Genomic DNA, 21,110 nt, shown 5'->3' on the forward strand with positions numbered 1-21,110 from the left:
ATAACCCGAGTATAAAGATAACAAATGCAAAACGCATCAAGGTATTAATCCTACATATTCTCATACCTTTTTATGCCCTTCATTAGGTGGTTATAAGAGGCAAAATAACATAACCGAAGGATCACCTGAATGAATTATTGAACAGAAATTGAGAGGAACTTCTGAAGAAATCATTTAAGGAATTCCTGGATTAATCCCTGAAGAAACACCTGGACGAATCCCTGGAATTATTCCTTTAGGAATGCTTCTAAGAAGCCCTGTAGAATCGGTGGAGGAATTCCCGGAGTAATCCTTGGAAGAATTTCTAACAGTGTACGTGGAGGAATTTCTTTATAAGTTATGGGAGGAATACCTAGAGAAATATCTGAAGAGATCTCATGAGGAAATACTAGAAGAAAACCTAGATGAATTTCTGGAGGATTCTTTGGAGGCAATTCTTGAGAAACTCCCGGAGGAATTCTGAGAGGAATGCCTAGAACAGTTTCAGAAGAAATCTCTTGAGGAATTCCTAGAGGAATCCTCTAAGATTTCAGAAGGCATCCTAGGAGGAATTCTTGGAGAAATCTCTAGACGAATTTATGAAAGAATTACTGGATAAGTTTCTAAAGAAATCTTCAGAGGAATTCTATTATTATTCTATTTCTGAAAAAAATCTTGATAAAATCCCCGAGGAATGTATAGCGGACTTTCTGGAAGCATTCCTAAAGAAATCCTCCAAGGAATTCCTTGAATAAATTCCTTGAAGAAATCCCTGGAGAAATCTCTAGAGGAATTCCTGGAGGAATACCTGGAGGAATCCCTGATAAATTCCTGAAGGTATTTCTGGAGAATCAGCTGGAAGAGTTTTTGAAGAAATCCCTAGAGGATTTTGTGGAAGAATCATTAGAGGAACTTCTGGAGGATTTCCTACAGGAGGAATCCAAGGGAAAATCCATGGATAAACTCCGTTAGGAACTAATCCAGTACTTCGTCCAGAAACTGTTTAAGGATTCCCTTAAGAATTGCTTCCGGGATTTCACCAGGGGTTTCTTCAGGAACTCCTGCAGGGATTCCTTCGAAAACTGCTACAGGGATCCCCCAAGGAGTTCCTCCACGAACTCTTCTTAGAATTCCTTCAGGATTTCTCCGAGGATTCCATCTGCAGTTTCTTTGGGAATTCTTCCTGGGATTCCTCCAGGAAATTGTCAAGAGATTTCTCCACGAATTTCTTCAGGGATTCATCCAGAAATTAATCTCGAGATTCCTCTGGGAATTGTTGCAGGGACTCTCCTGAAAATTTATTAAGGGACACCTTCAGAAATGCCTCTAGAGATTCCTCCAGAAATTCCTCCAGGAAGTCTTCTTGAGATTCCTTCAGGAGTATTTTTAGAGTTTCTCCGTTAATCCTTACAAGCATTCCTGTAGGATATCCTCCAGGGATACCTACAAGGATTCCTCCAAGATTTTCTGTAGGGCCTAACTCGGAAATTCCTTATGTGATTTTTTCTGCAACAACTTATTTTAAAAAAATCCTCCAAAGATTATACCAGGAACTCTTCTTAGGATTCCTTCAAAAATTCATCCTTGTATTCATTATGGAACTCCTCCAGGAATGAATTCAGTACTTCCTGCAGGAACTGTTTTGAGATTTCCTTAGGAATTACTCTTGAAATGGCTTCCGGTATTCCTTCTGGAGTTTCTTCAGGAACTCTTCTAAGAATTCCTCCAGAATTTCTCTGAGTATTCCACCTGCGATTTCTTCAGGAATTTTTCCTGATATTCCTCTACGAATTCCTTAAGAGATTCAATTTCTTCAGGAATTCCTCTAGGGAATCTTCCAAGAATATCACCAGGAATTTTCCTAGACATTCTTCCAGGATTTTTTTCAGCGATTCCTCCGGGAATTCCACCTCTTAGGAGATTTTTCAGAAATTTCGCCCCGAGTTCCTCTAGAGATTCCCCCAGAAATTCATTCAGCAACTGTTGCAGGAATTCCAAAGATTCCTCCAGCAATTCCCAAAGGAAAACCTGAAAGAATTCAGTCAGGCATTTCTCTAGCATTTTATCCAGAAATTCCAGGAATTCTCCAGAAAATACCCCAAGAATTCTCTCAGGCAATGTCTCTAGAAATTGATCGAGGAATCGCCCCTGGAAACTATGTCCGAAATTTCACCACGAATCTCAATCACGAAAACATGTAAAGAGCCCTTAGCCGCAAGGGTGTCCCTGAGAAAATCGTCGGCCTCATTGAAGCTCAGTACGAGGCATTTTCGTGCATAGTACTGCACAATGATGTCTTGTCCGATCCCATTCTAATCGTTGCTGGAGTGAGGCTAGGATGTATACTATCACCGCTACTATTCCCCATCGTAATCGACGAGATCCTGGTCAGTGCGAACCAAATCGTGGGTTACTTTGGCTGCCTATTACCATCAGGTATCAGGTATCATTATGTCGGCTCTAGAGGCACGTTCTCCTCCATTCGGGAAATTTGTGCCATCGCCATGAACACGAGCCTATTCATCATTTACCTGACGGAGAAGGGAAGGAAAAAGGATAGGACATGGGAAAGGACAGGTAAGGGAATAGGATCGTCATACTCGCAAGAGCGTACCAGAATGGGTTCACATAGCGTCCTGAAAAGGACACTGTAATAACGCATAAGCGTACCACAATGGGTTCAAACAGCGCCCTGAGAAGGGCACTGTAATAACGCATAAAGCGTAAAGAGAGCCTATAGCTCTTTACCACAGCGGGTCAAGAACAACAGAACGTCCTGAAGATTCAGGTTTCTGAAGTCAGTTTCACTTAATAAGTGTTTCCCGAGTGCTCGGAAACGCAATTGCGCAAAAACTGGACAGTTACATATTAAATGATACGAAGTTCCATAATCGGATTCACAGCTATCACAGGCAAATGAATCAGCTTGCTGAATATTCGCCATGTGATAACTGAGTCGGCAGTGGCCAGTCAATGCTTTGACCAGCATGCTGCAATTCTGCTTTGACAGATTTGTTAGATACTTTGCCACCCCTAGAGATGGCTCAGTACAATACAGTTTTGTTTGACGACATGACTCCAAACTATTCCAATATTATTTGTGCTGAGTGGCAGCCCAGGTGTCAATCTGAAGCTTTACCCAACACTTGGATACCGGAATAGCTGGCTCAGGGCCAATAAAGTCATGTGATGCTCTAGTGCGAGCTAACTCATCAGCCAATTCATTTCCAGCGATGGAAGAATGGCCAGGTACCCATACAAGGTGAACAGCGTTTGCTGAATTCAGCTCCTCGATTTGAGTTCGACAAGCGATAACTATCTTCGACCTGGAGTTGGCCGAAGCAAGTGCTTTAATAGCAGCCTGTACAGAAGTATATTACTTTGCCCATTACGTGCTGCTGAAGGGCTGATTGCACTCCGCACATAAGAGCAAAGATTTCGGCTTGAAAAACAGTGCAGTGTCTACCAAGTGAGTAAGACTGGTACAGCCTAACTGCTCATGTTCGCATAGTCGACGTAACCACCATTGCCAATGACAGCATACAAAAGCGTTTTGTATTAGCATGTGAATATTTCTGACCAGTTTTATTAAGTAGAGTGCAAGATTCAACCGTCACTTATATGTCAACGAGAAAAAATATCGAATTTAATCTTTATTCATTGTAAAAACTTCAAATGTGTGTTGAAAACTACAGTGGCGCTTACATCGACTATGCGTATTTGGGCAGCTAAGCTCATGAGAATAAACACCAGCACCTGCTCGACCTTCGAGAAGGGAGCCATCAGTGTAACATACGATGCCGTCTGAAATACTCCTCTCCAGATAAACAGATGTCCATTCTTCCCGGGAAGGGAATTTCGTGGAAAATGTCCTATATGGAAAATTACAAGCAATTGCAAGATCACTTGGAGCAAGGACAACTTTGTCCCAATTCACCAAAAGTGGAAACAACGAGGTGTGTGTTGAACTGCGGTTCACAGGAGTTTCCTCTAGTAAACCGAGTACCCATAAACGGTAAGTGCAAGAAAGTGCTTCTTGTTTGAGATGAATGTGTAGTGGGGCAACGTCAAAGAGAACTTCGAGCGCTGCCGTAGGCGTTGAAGAGAACGCTCCAGACATCGCCATTAGGCACATCCTTTGGAGAAGGCCTAATTTTGATTGGACCATTCTCACTTCGCCCTTTTGCCACCACACAAGACATCCATAAGCCAATATTGGACGAACAACAGTTGTGTAAATCCATTTGATATACTTGGGTTTAAGACCCCAAGTTGTACCAAAGGTTCGCCGGCATTGCCCGAAGGCCATACAAGCTTTCTTGATTCTGAACTCAACATGAGGTGTCCAGGAAAGCTTGGAATCAAGAATGACTCCAACGTACTTTACCTGTTCAGTCACATTGATTTCAGAATCAAAGAGACGTAAAGATCGAACACCGGTTTCGCTTTTCCGTGAAAAGAACAATAGATGTTTTACTCGGATTTACCGAAAGGCCATATTGGCGACACCAACCCTCAACTACCTGAAGAGCGTATTGCATCAGGTCGAAAAGGGTGCTGATGCACATACCGACTAACAATGTTAGGTAGTCGTCGGCAAAACCATAAGTAGGAAAACCGCTATTATTGAGTTGCCTCAATAGCGTATCTGCTACGAGATTCCACAAAAGAGGTGATAAGACTCCCCCTTGGGGGCATGGGGCGTGCCTATTACCATGGAGCACCTAAGTGACTTCGAATTGGCTGATGACGTTGCTCTCCTAGCTCAACGACGCTCCGATATGTAGAGCAAGCTTGTTGATCTTGCCAATCGCTTCTCATCGGCAGATCTTACCATTAACGTCAACAGGACCAAATCGTTGGATGTAAACACAGTCAACCCTTCCAGTTCTACGGTAGCTGGGCCAGCAGTAGAGAATGCTGAAAGCTTCCAAAATCTTGGTAGCCAAATGGCGGCCGATGGCGGCACCAAGCTCGATATAGGTGCACGGATCGAGAAGGTGAGGGCTGCCTTTGCGAGTTTAAGAAATGTATGAAAAAACAACCAGATTACCCAGACAACCAGAAATCGCATAAGGATGTACGCTGCACATCGTATAAAGTACTATTTTTACTCACCATCTCATATATATACGGCTGAGGGTCAATTTTATCGCATGTGATGTTATTTTTTTGAACTTATTGTGATGTATCTGGTAAATCATATAAGAGTGCAAATTAACTTTTATAATGTGTAACTACATCGTAGTAGACGATATTCTGATGTTTTATTGCGACGAACTTTATTATTTCGCAAAAAAGATCGAGCAGACTCGCAAAGTGTCAATTGAATTAGCATAATTGCACACTACGATGATTATGCGACTTCGCTTGGTACTTTTCTTATTATGTCAGTTAAACTCGCATAGGTATACAAACTAAATCGCATAAAAGTAAAACTAAACTCGTTTAAATGTGCATACAAACTCGCATAAGTTAGAATCGTTAACGTTGGTATATTGTGATGTGATATGTGATAACAATGAAAGAGGTGTTGTTGGAGTGCCAAAAAGCTACATTATGGTACAAAACAAGTAACAAAGTCATCATTTTTGTTTTGTTGACTTGATTATTAACAGTGGGTGATACTAGCAAGAGAGGGGTAGTGAAATCCAGAGGTTCTTAGTTCGATACTGAAGTGACAAGAATTGTTTTTTTTTGAATATTATTAAGTCGCATAAGATGCTATATTACATCGCAATAACACACACCGTGCATCGCATAAGATATCGCCTGAGGTCATATAGCGTTATTATTTTTCCATCAATGCCCGTATAGCGCCTCCACTTTTGTACGCATAAGGCACTTTTACTGCATCTTATGCGATGTAACTTTACCGCATAAAAGTACGTATAACATGAACATAAACTTCATTATACGTGCAAATTGGTTGTCTGGGTAGTCGACTCACCAAAATCCCGACTCGAATGTTATGTGCTGCTGTATGCCAGTGAAACCTGGTGTGTATCAGTGGAGAACGCTCAATGGCTGCAGGTCTTCATCAATAGATGCCTGCGTTATATTATTTGTGCATGGATGCCTCACAATTTGATCTCTAATGTGAAGCTCCATCGTCGATGTCATCAAAAGCCGATAGCGACAGAAATTCGGGAGCGATAGTGGAGCTGGGTCGGCCACACTCTACGCAAGGGCGGAAACGAAATCTGCAAACAAACGTTAGACTGGAAGCCTGCAGGACATCGCAGCAGAGGCAGACCCAGAGGCTCATGGCGGCGCAGCCTCAATAACGAAATCAAGCAAGTCGACAGAAATTTGACCTTGCCACAGGTCAATGCGATAGCCGGTAATCGCCCAGGATGGAGATCTTTCAATTCCCCTCTGCACCACCGTGGGTACTCAGGTTAGAATATAGTAGGTATACAGTCCGAAGCAACTTGCTAAAAAAAACCTGCATCCAGCATTAACCGCAGAATAAAAAAATTACCTTGATTCAAGCAATATCGTCACGATCCAATCCACACCAGCCATCATTCGGCACTTAACCATAATCCTCGCCACATTTCCACCCCGTAGCATAGATTTAATCCACATAACAACATGCACATTCCCGTCATCTTTCCCGTCAATTACTTTGTTTACTCCATCGCCAGAGCTTCACTGTCCAACAATTGCACGGGAATCTTCATGGAAATGGCTCATTTCTCTTTAATGTCATTGTTGATGTTGTTTACCATTCCGGTGAACGTCGAGAACTACGACGGCGACGACGACGATGGCTACTCCTACGAACGAACGATACTCCTTTCACAAACCATCACTGTGAATGTCCTGCTGTGCAATTATAACACGTTTTTCCTGCTTCCGGTGTCCGTTTCGTACCTCGCTAGCTGCGAGCATCGTCCGTTGTCGTCGTCGTCGTTTGCATTCTGAATGCAACAAATATAAAAGCAAACAAATTGTCATAGTAAAGCTTTCTCCCGTGGAAGAGGGATGCGATTTGCATACCGGGGAGTTCTTTAGAGCTGCACGAATGGAACTCTGCCAGGATAGTTGGTGGAATTGGCAGTTCAACGTGGAAGGTGAATACCTACGGCTTATAGGGTGAAATTAGGTACGAAGGTTCTACATTCAAATAAAACTGCACAAGTGAAACAGTGTTTCGTACAATTGCACGAGTTCTTCATCGCAAACTCTCTTATCCCACCTTCCCCTATATTTAAAATTTAAATTTTTGCTTGAAAATTCCACCGCTAGACGGTAGTCCGCCCACGATTTGTTTAGGTGCAACGGAGCGAACGCGTTCGGGTGCTTTGTTTTATTATCATCGCCACTCTTACGACTGACTGTGGTGATGGGTTGCATAATATCTAGGTTGTACATATCCATAATTCGAATGGAATGGCTCCTGCTGCAGCAGCTGAGCATCCTCTTCTGGTTGGAAGAGAGCCTTTTCTAAATTGTCGACTACATTATTATTTGCCTTGTTACAAGGCTTGACGCAGCACTGCTGGTACTGCTGCTTCTGCTGGACAATGACTTTGGAGAGCACAAATTTAACGATTATGTAAATGATTATGATTCCACTCGAAGTACTCCCTTTTCATGTAGACAGGGTGAGGAATTTTATTATGGCGAAAGAGTATTGCAACAAAGGATTATTACACATACAGTGATGACATGTTTTTAGCATTGAGATATTGCTATGATAAAAAATACTTGCTTTACAGAATTTTAAATAATCCGGTTGTACCAAAGTGTTTAAACTTTTTAAGAGTTGTTTCTAAGTTTCATAAATCTGACTCAAACAAACTTTTAAGTCTTTCAATCGTTTTTCTCAGTGCCTTCTTGTACCAAAAATCAATATATTCAAAGTCTACCAAGGATTTTTTTTATCTTTCTTTGGAATCTTCGATTAAGAGAAATCATATTTACCTATCAATAATGCCCTCTTCTGCTTATCCTTTGATAGATACACGTATTTCGACTACCACTTGTGATATTTCTCAGTGGATTACTTACACTGAGAAAGTTGACGATGCTTAAAGGGTTCGAAAAGTCGGTACGAGATCATTTCTTTGGAAAATAAAATTCATGCACCAAAAAATTCTTAGAAGTACCAAAGAATTCCAATAACTGGAAAATTACATAACATTTTAAGCTTCCGATTTATGTTCATCAGTAAGATGAAAAACACCTTCATAAAAAAAAATGGAACCACACTGTAACCTGTATTGTTGCGAATTGTCGCAAATTTTGGTAAAATCCCAAATGGGTACAAAGATAAATGGCCATGCCGGTTGCCATTTATCTTCGAGGGCCGCTATGGCATGGCTTGTTTTAGTAATATGCATGGTCTGAAGAAAATGTGGAAGAGATTCTATGCTTACTTAGCAGAGTGGTACTTGTACGTGTAGTGGGTTGTTAAGGACAAGGTATTTGGAGTACATTGGTCAAAATTTCTAGAGCACCGTTTTTTAGAACCGTTGAACGGATTTGGATTAAAATGCATCACGCTGTTGACAACCACTGAACAATTAGCGTGATGCATTTTCATCCAAATCCATTCAACAGTTCTAAAAAACGGTGCTCTAGAAATTTTGAGCAATGTACTCCAAATACCTTGTCCTTAATTTTTGAAAATTGTTATCCTGCCGATTAGCTTGTGGACGTTCTATGCAAATATGCATTGTAATCCATTTTTATGTGTTTATTTCGTGGAGTGGCGACGCTAGGCTCAAAGTACGACTATCTTCTAATGCATCCTTATTCCTTATCGCCGGCTGAAAATCTCTTTAATAAAGATAAATAATAATAACTTATTCCTTATGGGTATAAAAAGCATTCCATCATATAAAATCTAAATTGCCATTGAATACGGTGACGATACGAGTAAAAAAATATCGTTCACGAAACATCAACTATTATTACGTATCATAGGAAGGTAGTGCTTCTGCTCTGAAGTGCTATTAAGTAGTACAAAAATAATAATACAACCATCTGAAATGTTGTCTTTGGTTCTGCTGACGTTACTAAATTTCATTTAAATATTAAACAACATCAAAAGGCGACATTGAAGGAAGCTTATCTATTTTTTGTATAAAAAAAAATCAAGGATATTCTGAACGATTTGTTGGTAGACCAACTCTAAATTAAAATAATTTCCTGGATAAGACACTATCAGAAAGCCTGATAAGCCCACTCTTAAAATGATGGCAAACGATGAATGGCATACACTCTTGTTTTGTGTAACAATCACTTTCAGAAATTACGTTTTGGGGTCACCCCGATAAGATTAAGTTTTTTTTATCATTTGTCAAATTTCCACTTTTTAAACCAAATACATACTCTTTTCTTTGCCCAGTTTTATGAAGCCCATTTTAAGAATATATTTTCTTATCTTTTTACTGTCGTGAATTTAACATTTTCAGCCATTTGCTTTCTGCTGTGTAGCAGGCGAATTGAAACAGTGAACGCTGAATTAAAAGGACGCTAGTCAAAAATAAACCATAAGCCAATACACAGCTGCAAAGCTGAAAACAATTACTTGTCGCTAGAGCTGCCTTTACTGCACTGTATTCCAATTCCGGGAGATTTCCCGAAAGATGTTGATTTTTGAACTAATCGAATACCCCCGTTGGTCTGACCGCATGTAATCTGAACACTTTTTAATTTGACCCCCTCTAATCTGCACATCGTTCAAACTAAAAATGGTTCAAACGTCATTCTGTTCATGGAATGGAGTGAAACGGAACGCAGAATCAAAACAAAACAGCAAGAAGGGTTACCATCAGTGTGTTTTTCGATGCCTACAGGGTTACTAGAAGTTCAAATTTAAAATGAACCCCGTTGGTTTGCATGAGGTGTTGTTCAAACCACCGGGGGTAGACGGTAGAAGTTCCCACTAATAAAATAGCTGCTTCTATGCAGTACAATTTGTAATGCTGACAAATCTACAAACTAGCAGTGCTTTGAAGTTCGCTATACGATAACATTACAGCTAGAAGCCGTAATAAAAAAATAGTTGGTATATTATTATTATTATTATTATTTCATATTCTGATTTATCGACCGTATTCTATTAATAACTTGATGATTTTGTGGCTATATCGGTCTCTTTCTACTCATAGAATAAGGGAGTAGAGATCAAAGTGGATAATGAAATGATAGATATGATAGAATTCGCTAGGTAGCGAACAAGTGTGAAAATTTGTATAGAAGGTGAAATTAGGCAAGTAGGCCATGTATTGAACGAATACATCGAATGCGTGAAACTTCTGCCGTGCGACCTGTGCTTTTAAACAGATCGACTTGGTTGGTAGTTCATACCACCTTACCAAGACTGGCAGAAAATTACATGGGCTACTTGCCTAATTTCACCTTTTATAAAAATTTTCACACTTGTTCGCTACCTAGCGAATTCTATCATTTCATTATCCATTTTGATCTCTACTCCCTTATACTATGAGTAGAAAGAGTCCGATATAGCCACAAAATCATCAAATTATTATTATTATTATTACTTTGGAGGCCATACAGCATATTATCACGACGATTGGTCGCTTAGAATACATTTGAACATTTTGGAATTAGTTTACCGATTTTCCAAAATCCAGTTCCGGAGCCAAGTTTAGAAAATAGTTCAGTACTCCATGTGTCATTTCAAACATCGCGTTCCTCCGTTGATTTTTCTACCAAATTTCTACTAGAATTCTTTGAGAATTTCTAACTGTGGTACCTTCAGCAATTCTACTAGGGATTGCTCTATTCTAGCATTCCTGATGGGATTCTTAATTGCAATCTTCCTAGTATTTTTCCGGAAAACCCTTCAGTGATTCTTGCAGTGATTTCTTCCAGGATTTCCTCCTGAGATTTCATCCAAGCGTTCTTCCAGAACCGTGTGTTCCAGCTGGTATTCCTCAAGCATTACCTATTAGGACCCCTCAAGAAATTCTAACTGTGGTATTTCAAAAAAAAAAATTCGTGGGATTCCACTAGGGATTTTTCTTTTTATAGTGGCAGCAATACTTTAGAAAAATTTTACTGAGATTCACTCAGAAATGTCTCCTACGATTCCACCAGGGACTCTTTCTATGGAGTCTTCCAGAATACCTCTACCGATCTTTACAATGGGAACTGTAGGCATTCCTTTAGGCATTTATTCCAAAAACTTCCATTAGGATTCCCCCGGTATTCCTCATGAGGTCTCTCCAATAATTCCTGTAGTGATTTTTCCAGTGTAATCCTACTAGGATTTCTCTAGAAATTCTTCTATGATACCTTCGAGAATTCTACGAACTTCTCTTGGTCTTCCTCCAAGGATTCCTCAAATAACTCCTCCTGCAATTCTTCTTACAAATCTTCCTCCAGAAAACTTAAATATAGTACCTCTATGAATTCTCGTAATAATTCATATACTGTCATTCTACGCATAATTGTCCCATGTTATATGGTATTCCCATATAACATGGGACAATTGGGCTTAGAACGGCAGTATAGGAATTGATCCTGGCTTTCTGGAATTTTTCCGGGATATCTTCCTGTGATTCCTTCAGGTATTCCTCCCGCGATTCCTACAGTGCCTTCTGTAGAATATCTCTACCAGTTCTTTCTGGGATTTTTCTAGGTATTCCTCAAGGTATTTCTTCAAGAAATTTCTCTTTGGATTCTCCCAGGAACTCCTGATGGGGTTGATCTAGAAATTTTTGTACATTTTCCTCCAGCAATTCTTTTTAGGATTTCTGCTGAATTTTTCACAGTTATACATCCCAGAATGCTTCTAAGAATTCCTCCAAATTTTTTTTCCTAAGATTCCTCAGGAGAAATGGTAGAACCACAGTTGAAATTGCTTCAGGGAACCCAGCTGGAATTTATGGATTTAATCTCTGAAGATGTTCCTGAAGAAATCTTCGGGGGTACTTTTGGAATAGTCCCAGGAAGGTTATCTTGAATGATCCCACCCAGAATGCTTGAAGAAATTTCTGGAGAAGTTCGTAGAATTCATGAAGGTATCATAGAAGATATTTCTACAGGAATCCTAGTAGGAATTTGTTGGAAGAATCACTACAGGAATTATTGGAGGAACCCCATCAAGAAATCCGGGGGAATTCTAAGAGAAGTTCTTTGAATACATACAGTTCTTCTTGGAAAAATCGCTAGAGGTATTCTGGAGGACTCCATAGATAGAGTCCCTGATGGAGTTGCAGAAGATTCAGGGTGAATCTCAGTAAGATTTCCCGATGGTATTGCTGCAGCTATACCAGGAGAAATCCCTAGAGGAATCCCACAAAGTATTCCTTGAAATACCCTAGTTAGAATTTCTTGAAGGGTCCTAATAGGAATTGCTTGAGGAATCCCAGCTGGAACACATGGAGGTAGGCCAATATGAGTTTCTGAAGAAATCCCATGAGGATATTCTGGAAGCAAGGATGTTTTCGAACACTTGGCATTCGTTTAACTCATTTGTCCATAACTCAGGTCAGAAGCCCTATATTAGAATGTTGAATTCGGCAAAGTTGTAGACTAGTATTTTTCCTACAATTATTACCAAGGACGCCATATTCTAACGCTAATATTTACGTCGTAAAAGTGTTAGTACCAGCTACCCATACTAAACGATCGAATTTTTCGATAGTTTAGTATAAGTAGGTGGTACTAGGCTCTAGCGCCGTATATATAAAAGTTAGAATAAGGCGTCCTTGGTATTAATTGTAGGAAAAACACTAATCTACAACTTTTCCGAACATCACATTTCAATATTAGGTTTCTGAACTGAGTTATGAACAAATGAGTCAAGCGATTGCCAGGTGATCGAAAACATCCCTGTCTGGAAGAACTGCTGGATGAAATATCAGGGGGAAGTCCTGGATAAATCGTTGAAGGATTTACTGCAAGAATCACTGAAGGGATTTCCGGAAAAATACTAGGAAGATTGCAATTAAGAATCCCATCAGGAATGCCAAAATAAAACTCTAGAGCTATCCCTAGTAGAGTTGCTGACGGAACCACAGTTAGAATTTCTCAAAGAACTGGTGGAGAAATTGCTGAAAAAATCACCGGATGAACTTCCGGGAAAATCCCAAAAAGATTGTCTTTAATAATCCCACTAGGAATTGCTGAAATAATTACAATAGCAATTACATAAAAATACATTTAACCCTCTAATACCCAATCCCGCCTTTAGACGGGGTATAGTTTGAGCATTTTTGTAATTTTTGTTCCGTGGAAAATCATTTTTTTTATATTTTTGGCTCATATTTAGGACTGTTCTGTATATCTCAAAATGGTTTTTGGTGTATTTTAAAGCGTATTTACATTTTCTGAAAATCTTTGAAAAATTGATGTTTTAGTCACGTTTTAGAAGTCAGGGGCTGTCCATAAACCACGTGGTCATAAGGGGGGGGGGCGGTTCGGCCAATGACCATTTTGTATGGACGAATAAAAAATTTTGTATGGAATAATGACCACGCTTTGGTTTGAGAAGCCCCAAAAAAATGACCACGTGGTTCATGGACAGCCCCTCATTGTTTATTTTGTATTGAACCGCTACAATTAACATATTTTAAATTTTTCCCAAATCATTCTATCCTCGTACAATAGTTTAAGGGAATCGAATACACTCTAAAATTATTTTCCTTAAAATTACACGGAAAATAAAATTTTCTGTGAAAAAATTTAAAATTATAATATTTCAACAATAATCATAAAATCTCAAAATGTTTTTATCCCAAAAAATCCGTTCCTTAAATTGGCTTCCAGGAAAAATGTAAAAGTGTGGGGATGCTTAAAAATAAAAATTAGAAAAATCAAAAACTGAAATTCACGAAATCGAGAATTAAAAAGAATCATGTTCTAAAACATGTTCAAATCGATTTTAGATGACGAAAAATGATATTAAGATCAAAATAAAAAAAATTGGGTATTAGAGGGATGAAAAATCGTCTACGACTAGGTGTATAAGTTATTTTATTTATCTTATCTCCAATAGACGCAAAAGACAACACAGAAATGAAAACAAAACTGAGCCGAATTCAGAAGCTCCGACCACCGGCTACCACATGGTCCAACTATCCAACAAAACTCGATAAAATACAAGTTTTATTCAAAGAAGGTTTATCTTCATTACTTATATTTTTTTTTATTTCAGTTACTAACGTATTTTACATCTCGATTTGAAAGTTAAGGAAGCCCCATCACGAGTTGCAATAAAATTAACACCTATTATAAACTTCTTTTATATTAAATTGAAATAGCTTGCCCATTTTGCCTTTGTGAATTTTATAGAGGTGTAATATAGACTAATTTTCAACTTACATTCCTTAATTTCTGGAAAAAAATATCAAAGATGCAATTTCGGCTACAGAAGTCTACGTGTTTTATCAAAACAACTTTGTAGAAAATTTGAAAAGAAATAAAAATTTCTTGAAAAAGTAACCGTAAAAAAACTGATTTTATGGAATCATTCACATAACAATGGCATATTTTGTCAAGAAATACTTATCTCACTTCTAGGTGGATTGTTCACATTTATCGCTAATGTTTTAAAAGAAGTATCAAACGACTTCTTCAAATACACCATCTTTCTAAAATCAATTGTTCATGCCCAAAATCATTTTAATCGCCAAATTGGGCCTTCATTCAGGAATACCACTAGAGATACCTTCAGAAATTTCATCCAGAATTTCTTTTAAAAATTTTACTGGATTTACTTCGATTAGTAAGTTTTTAGGGGTCTCTTGAGTGATGCTGCTACGATCTTCTATGAAATATTTTATTTTTCGGGATTTTTTAGTAAATCAATTAAGATGTTTCCAAGAATACTTTCAGAAAATCTTTCAAAGAACCAATCAGAACTCCATTCATCGGTTTCTTTGGAATTTTTAAAGGGTTTCAGTTATTCGTACAAGTTATCCTTTAGGGATTCTTTAAGAATTATTTTTCAGGGTTTCTCATCAATATTCCCGCAGGAGGTTTCTACAGAAATTCATAAAGAACTCCTCCAAAGTTTTCTGCAGATATTCAAACAGAGATTACTACATATTTTTTCATATGGGTCTCCATGTTGCTTCTCGGAATTATATTCGGTATTTTCTCCAAAGATACCCCCGAGAATTTTACCACGAACTCTTTCAGAAATTCATTAAAAAAAATCTACAGAAATATTCCTGCAGGTATTTCTTTACCTGTTTTTCAAGAGATTTTTCGGAAATCTTCATAGTATGCACAAGGGATACATCACAAAATCCTCCAGGAATTTTATTATAGGATTTCTGCAGGAGTTCTTCTGAACATTTCTCAAGATAATATTCTAGTAGCTCCACTAGAAGTTTTCAAAAAGATTATTCGTAATCGTGCCAATAATAGTACGTACAAGTACCATGTTTCTAACAGCTTTTGTTATCTATGTGTCCTCTTCTCATTGGGATTCCGGACTGCCAAACGAGTTAAGTACTAAAACATTATGTGTCATAGCCCGAAGAAAGTTGCAATGGTGTAGATAGTATGATACACTATGAAAGGCTATAAACTGGATACCACTAAGTGCAACCTTTCACCCAGATAAAACCGTTCACAAAAGATATGACTCACGAGATATAACACATCGAAAAAGTATGTCAAGTGCATCATCATAAACACCAAGCTAACCAGTTGTGGTCCCGTTTCGTCATAAAGCCTTCACACTAAACGCCAAGGTTTACTAGGTCACACATAATTTCATAGTCACACACAAAAATTTCACACCATCGCTAAAATCCTAAATAATCCCCACCATTTCGCCACCACCACGAGATGCGCTGAAACTTACCCGCGAAAACTAGTGCATCCAACGGTGCCGCTCGTTCAAAAAACGATTTTCAATCATTGCTGTTTCCTTGATGACTAGACTAGCAGAAGCGGGGCGTCGGCGTCCAAATAAATCGGAACCATCTGGTGCACTTTCTTCTTCCCGCCCTTCAGTAGATAGATACACGCAGTCGATGATGGCACTATCGCTAGAGATACACTTATTGCAAAATGCACTTTCCGTGCGCTCAAATAGTTGCCGCTGCACTGCGCACTGCTCACATATGGCGCGCTCGGTTGTTGATTGATTCACACTTTCGGGCGTTCGGTTTCTTTCAAATGGGAGCACGAGAATCACTTCCTTTTCAGCAATTTAGTTACACGGCTTCCACTTGGATTCGGTACACACACGTGTATTTAGCGCTTTATAGAGGCACTCTCCCGGAGGATCCATCCAAACATAATTCAATTAGAATCTATTCAATTCAGAAGCATCCACTTGAATCTGACAGTGGCGGCGGCGTTCCGCACCTCGGGGCGATGTGTGTGCCTGTCAGGCGAACACGTTCGTATAGCCTGCGAATAAAAGAGCAGAAGACGAGCGTTTCGGTTCAGAGATGATTGATTATTCGGGATGGTTTTTGGGAGAAATTGTATTTTCTAAACCTATATGACTGGCACAATAAAAGGGGCTAACAAAATGTTGAATAAAATAAATATATTCTTATGTGAGTACAATAAAACCGATTTTCGTTGAATCAGAATGTACTAATGTAACAAAAGACTAACACTAAAACAGTTAATGTGATCAAACTATTAGATACATTTTTCACAATACTGCACTGGTAAGCATAGGCGAAACTACTGGGGGTGCCGGGGGTGCCAGGCACCCCCTAGAATTTTAATGCATTGCTGTGAGAGATGGGGCCATGAATGATGAATGGATGAACTAATGGATATTTGTTTGTAGTGCACCCCCTGGCAAAAATCCGTAGTTTCGCCAATGCTGGTAAGTGTAGTATTAGCATTAGTTAAAATACACAAAAAAAATACTACACTGGTCATCAGTGTACAACTTTGAAAACATATTACAGAATTCTTGGCTTCTTGCTGTAACCTCTGGTCTCACTCAGCACTTACCCACCAAATCAGAGATCATTTAAGAATGCTAAATTCAAATTGAATTAATGCAAAGATTAAGATGAAATTACATAAGAATTAATAAAAGATTGGTTTTAGTCATTTACTACACCGTGTCTAATAAGTTCTCATACAAAATCAAATTCAATTCATTTCACATCTGTAATTAGGATTTTCAAAGTAAATTCATTTATTGAAAGACAAACTAACATACACCAAATACAGCATATGTTTCGGAACTAACTGTCCTTTATCCTTCTCTGATGATCGCTTATGTGTCGTAAGTCCATTTCAGCTGGCACGCACGCCATTTCATTTATATTTCGTCGCATTTTAACGAGTAATGGGTTTAGGTTGAAACAAATTAGGTTCCTGTCCTCCCCATTGCTAGTAGCAACTGTGACCAGAAGAGAAAAAATATTAGACCCTGTATTGGTAAAGTACGAATCCGCAAAAAATATCCGTTTTTTTGCCTTTCTCGTACACCAAGGTGTACCGAAAGGCTATATGTTCACTCCAAAAACGAAAATTTTATAGAGCCTTCGGAGGGGTCAAGTCTTATATTTATTTATTTATTTATTTATTTATTCTTTATTCGCTTCATCTGACTCGTGTCTTAATGAAGGTGGTGGGGAAAAGCCTCCTGGAGTTGGCCATGAAAAGTGATTGCCAGTCTCCAAAAGGCATAAAAACCCCGTATCTATATACCAATCGACTCAGCTCGACGAGTTGAGGTGATGTCTGTGTGTATGTGTGTGTGTGTGTGTGTGTGTGTGTGTGTGTGTGTGTGTGTGTGTGTGTGTGTGTGTGTGTGTGTGTGTGTGTGTGTGTGTGTGTGTGTGTGTGTGTGTGTGTGTGTGTGTGTGTGTGTGTGTGTGTGTGTGTGTGTGTGTGTGTGTGTGTGTGTGTGTGTGTGTGTGTGTGTGTGTGTGTGTGTGTGTGTGTGTATGTGTGTGCGTATGTGCGTGTATGTGTACAATAAGGTCACCTCCTTTTTAGATAGTCAATATCAACCGATTTCAACTACCGATGGTTCATTCGATGCGGTATATAGTCCCATTGTTTCCTATTGAAAATGGTTCAGATCGGTCCAGCCGTTCCGGAGTTATGGCCATTTAGGCACCCCAGGAAGGGGCCAGATATAAAAACGTTACAAACCCATGCATGCGACATATCAAACCACGGCATTTTAAATAACCTGATGAACGGTGAGCAGGAAAATAGTCTCAGACCATATCTGAACCGGTAGTGTTCCGGAACCGGTTCCGGTTGTTCCGCCGGAAGTGGCCAAATATGAAAGTGAACCAAACCCATGCATGCGGCACATCAAACAGTGGCTTTTTCGATAACCTGATGAACAGTAGGCTGGAAAACATTCTCAGATCATATCTGAACCGGTAGTGTTCCGGAACCGTTTCCGGGTGTCCCGCCGGAAGTGGCCAAATATGAAAGTGAACCAAACTCATGCATGCGACACATCAAACAGCGGCTTTTTCGATAACCTGATGAACAGTAGGCAGGAAAACATTCTCAGACCATATTTGAACCGGTAGTGTCATAGAACCCGTTCCAGATGTCCTGCCGGAAGTAGCTAAGTATAAAAATTAAACAAACCCTCACATGCGACGCATCAAATCGCGGCTCGTTAGGCAACCTGATAAACCTTTAGCAAGAAAATAGTTTCAGACCTTATTTGGATCAACCGATAGTGCACAGAGAACAGACATTTAAGCTCGAACAAAAATACGTCGAAATCGTGTGTAAAGGATTTAAGTGTACCTCAACGCCTCCAACGGAGACTGCCCCACTTATAAAGTCGATTTGACCCCACGATGGCAGTGTTCATCGTTAAAATACACTAGCCCACAAAGCGACACAAGCGCCAAACGGCCAAAAACGGCGAGCACTGGAAATAAATATGACAACACAACAATGCAAGTGATGGGACGCTAGCGCCGCGCAACGGGAGCATAACCACATACTCCGAAATAACCGTTACAAAGTTTTACACAAGGCAGAAAGCGAAGATAGACGTCTGTTCTCTGTGGATAGTGTTCCGGAGCCGATCTAGGGTGTCCCGCCGGAAGTGGTCAAATGCCAAAAGGAACCAAACCCATGCATGCGATACATCAGATAGCGGCTTTTCAGATAACTTGATGAACGGTTAACAAGAAAATAGGCTCACACCACATTAGACAATATCGGTAGTGTTCCAGAACCGTTTCAGTTGTTACGCCGGAAGTGGTCAAATACAAAAATGAACCAAACCCATCCATTAGATGCATCAATTCATGGCTTTTTAGGAAACCTGATGGACAGTTAGCAAGAAACTAGTCTCAAACCATATAAGGGATAATCGGTATTGTCCCGGAATCGGTTGCGGGTGTCCCGCCGGAGGTGGCCAAATGAAAAAGTTATCCTAACCCATACATGCTATACATCAAATCGTGACTTTTTAGATAGCCCGAAAAACGGTGTTGCAAACAGCAGCTTTGGGCACCGATCTTCTAGCAAGGCCAAATGAGAACGCGTAGTGGATTCACATAGCCTATGCAGGCTATGCTGTAAAGCTATAATTTATTAAACATATAGTACATACCACAATTTACAATTAATAATTACTCACAACTTCGGTGTTTTATACACAGGAACGAAGACTTAAGTTCCTTTGCACCCGTGCCGTTGCTTTATTTATGACTTTTTAGTGCACGGGGACAAAACAAAAACATCCAAAGGATGACATTTTCAAATAAAAGGTACACCGACAATTTACAGAGGTTCACACATCATTTCTCACGTTACAAACGGTAAGCAAGAAAATTGGCTCAGACCGCATTCAAAACTACCAGTAGTGTTCAGGATTGGGTTATCCTACCGAATGTGGCCGAATACAAAAGTGAACCAAACCTATGCATGCGACACATCAAACCGCTGTTTTTTCAATAACCTGAGGAACAATTAGCAAGAAAATAGGCTCAGATCACATTGGAGGCTATCGATAGTGACGCAGAACCAGAATTGGGTGGTACAGGAACTACAAAAGTGAACAAAGTCAATGCAAGCGATAAATATGTGTAAGAGAACAAAATCTTGACTGAACTAAGGCCACATATATACAGACGTCTCACTCTACTCACTACCCATCGTGCTTGTTTCAACGGTTGAATCAAATATAGATCAAGCCTTACTTTACCAAACACCGTATGTAACATAGAGTAATGCGGGGCAAAAGTTCACACCTAACAGTATATATCAAATAACTATTAAACAAAAAGAAAATAATATCGTTGTTTCTCGTTAAACGAATCCCTATCATGTTACCTTCGAAACGTATTACTAGATTTTTTTCACGTTCCTTTTGTAGTTCTAGTAATAAAAATTTTAACACAAGTACTCAAATGCGAACTTTTGCCCCATAGTGGGGGCAAAAGTTCGCACAGTGCGGGGCAAAAGTTCGCACATTGTGAAGGATAGTTTATTAGTGTGAAGTTCATTTATTTCATGTTAATTCATGTTCACCATTTCACTCTATGCACGAAATGTGTTTCTTTCAATTCATGGCATTACATGCCAATTGGAACACGGCCTGGTAATCAGTTTTAGTATACAGTGTATTTTATGAACACTTCCGAAACTTATAACTGACGAGTATTGTGTTGTTCTTTGATGTGCATGAATCGCTCCTGTAAGGAGTGAGTATGGCAGCATAATCGATCGCGTTCGCTATTGTCTCGAGTGAAAATCAAAACAATAGATGCGCGGGTGTTTAGTGTTCAGTATTGTGTTGTTCTTTGCTGAGTATTGTGTTGTTCTTTACAGAGAAGAACATTAATCAAGACAATTAGATGATCGGCATTGAACCACAAAAACCCCACAACAATTGGTGAGATCTTTCCAATATTATTTATTTATAAATATTTCTATTTCAGTATATTTACTTTATAACTGCATATAAGTTGAAAATTCGCTATTTTCAACATCCTTTCATCTATTGGAAGATGCTTCAGTTCTGGGCTCTTTCTAAGTTGATGAAGGGATTTATAAATGCTTGCAAGGACTTGGCCAGGTGTGTGGAGCTGAGTGAATCTATGACATTGTAGATAGTAGCGACATCAGCAATGGATATATTCAACTTTGCAACTCCATCCAAGATTTGTGCAAGTATTCATGCTATGCTATGCTATGCTATGCTACTTCCGAAACTTATAACA

The 21,110-nt window shown here is 39.3% G+C and overlaps 1 protein-coding gene across 4 annotated transcripts in view; it reads right to left on the minus strand.

Moving 5' to 3' along the window:
- Positions 1-21,110, minus strand: part of LOC109419738 (trissin receptor) — a 326,442-nt gene that overhangs the window by 285,455 nt on the left and 19,877 nt on the right. For all 4 annotated transcript variants that reach the window (XR_009997449.1, XM_062850150.1, XM_029852724.2 and 1 more), the window contains exon 2: positions 15,782-16,335. The gene's annotated coding sequence lies outside the window, so the exon portion shown is untranslated. The remainder of the gene's footprint in view (positions 1-15,781; positions 16,336-21,110) is intronic.

This window comes from Aedes albopictus, chromosome 2 (genome assembly GCF_035046485.1).
Source record: "Aedes albopictus strain Foshan chromosome 2, AalbF5, whole genome shotgun sequence".
Lineage (NCBI taxonomy): Eukaryota > Metazoa > Arthropoda > Insecta > Diptera > Culicidae > Aedes > Aedes albopictus.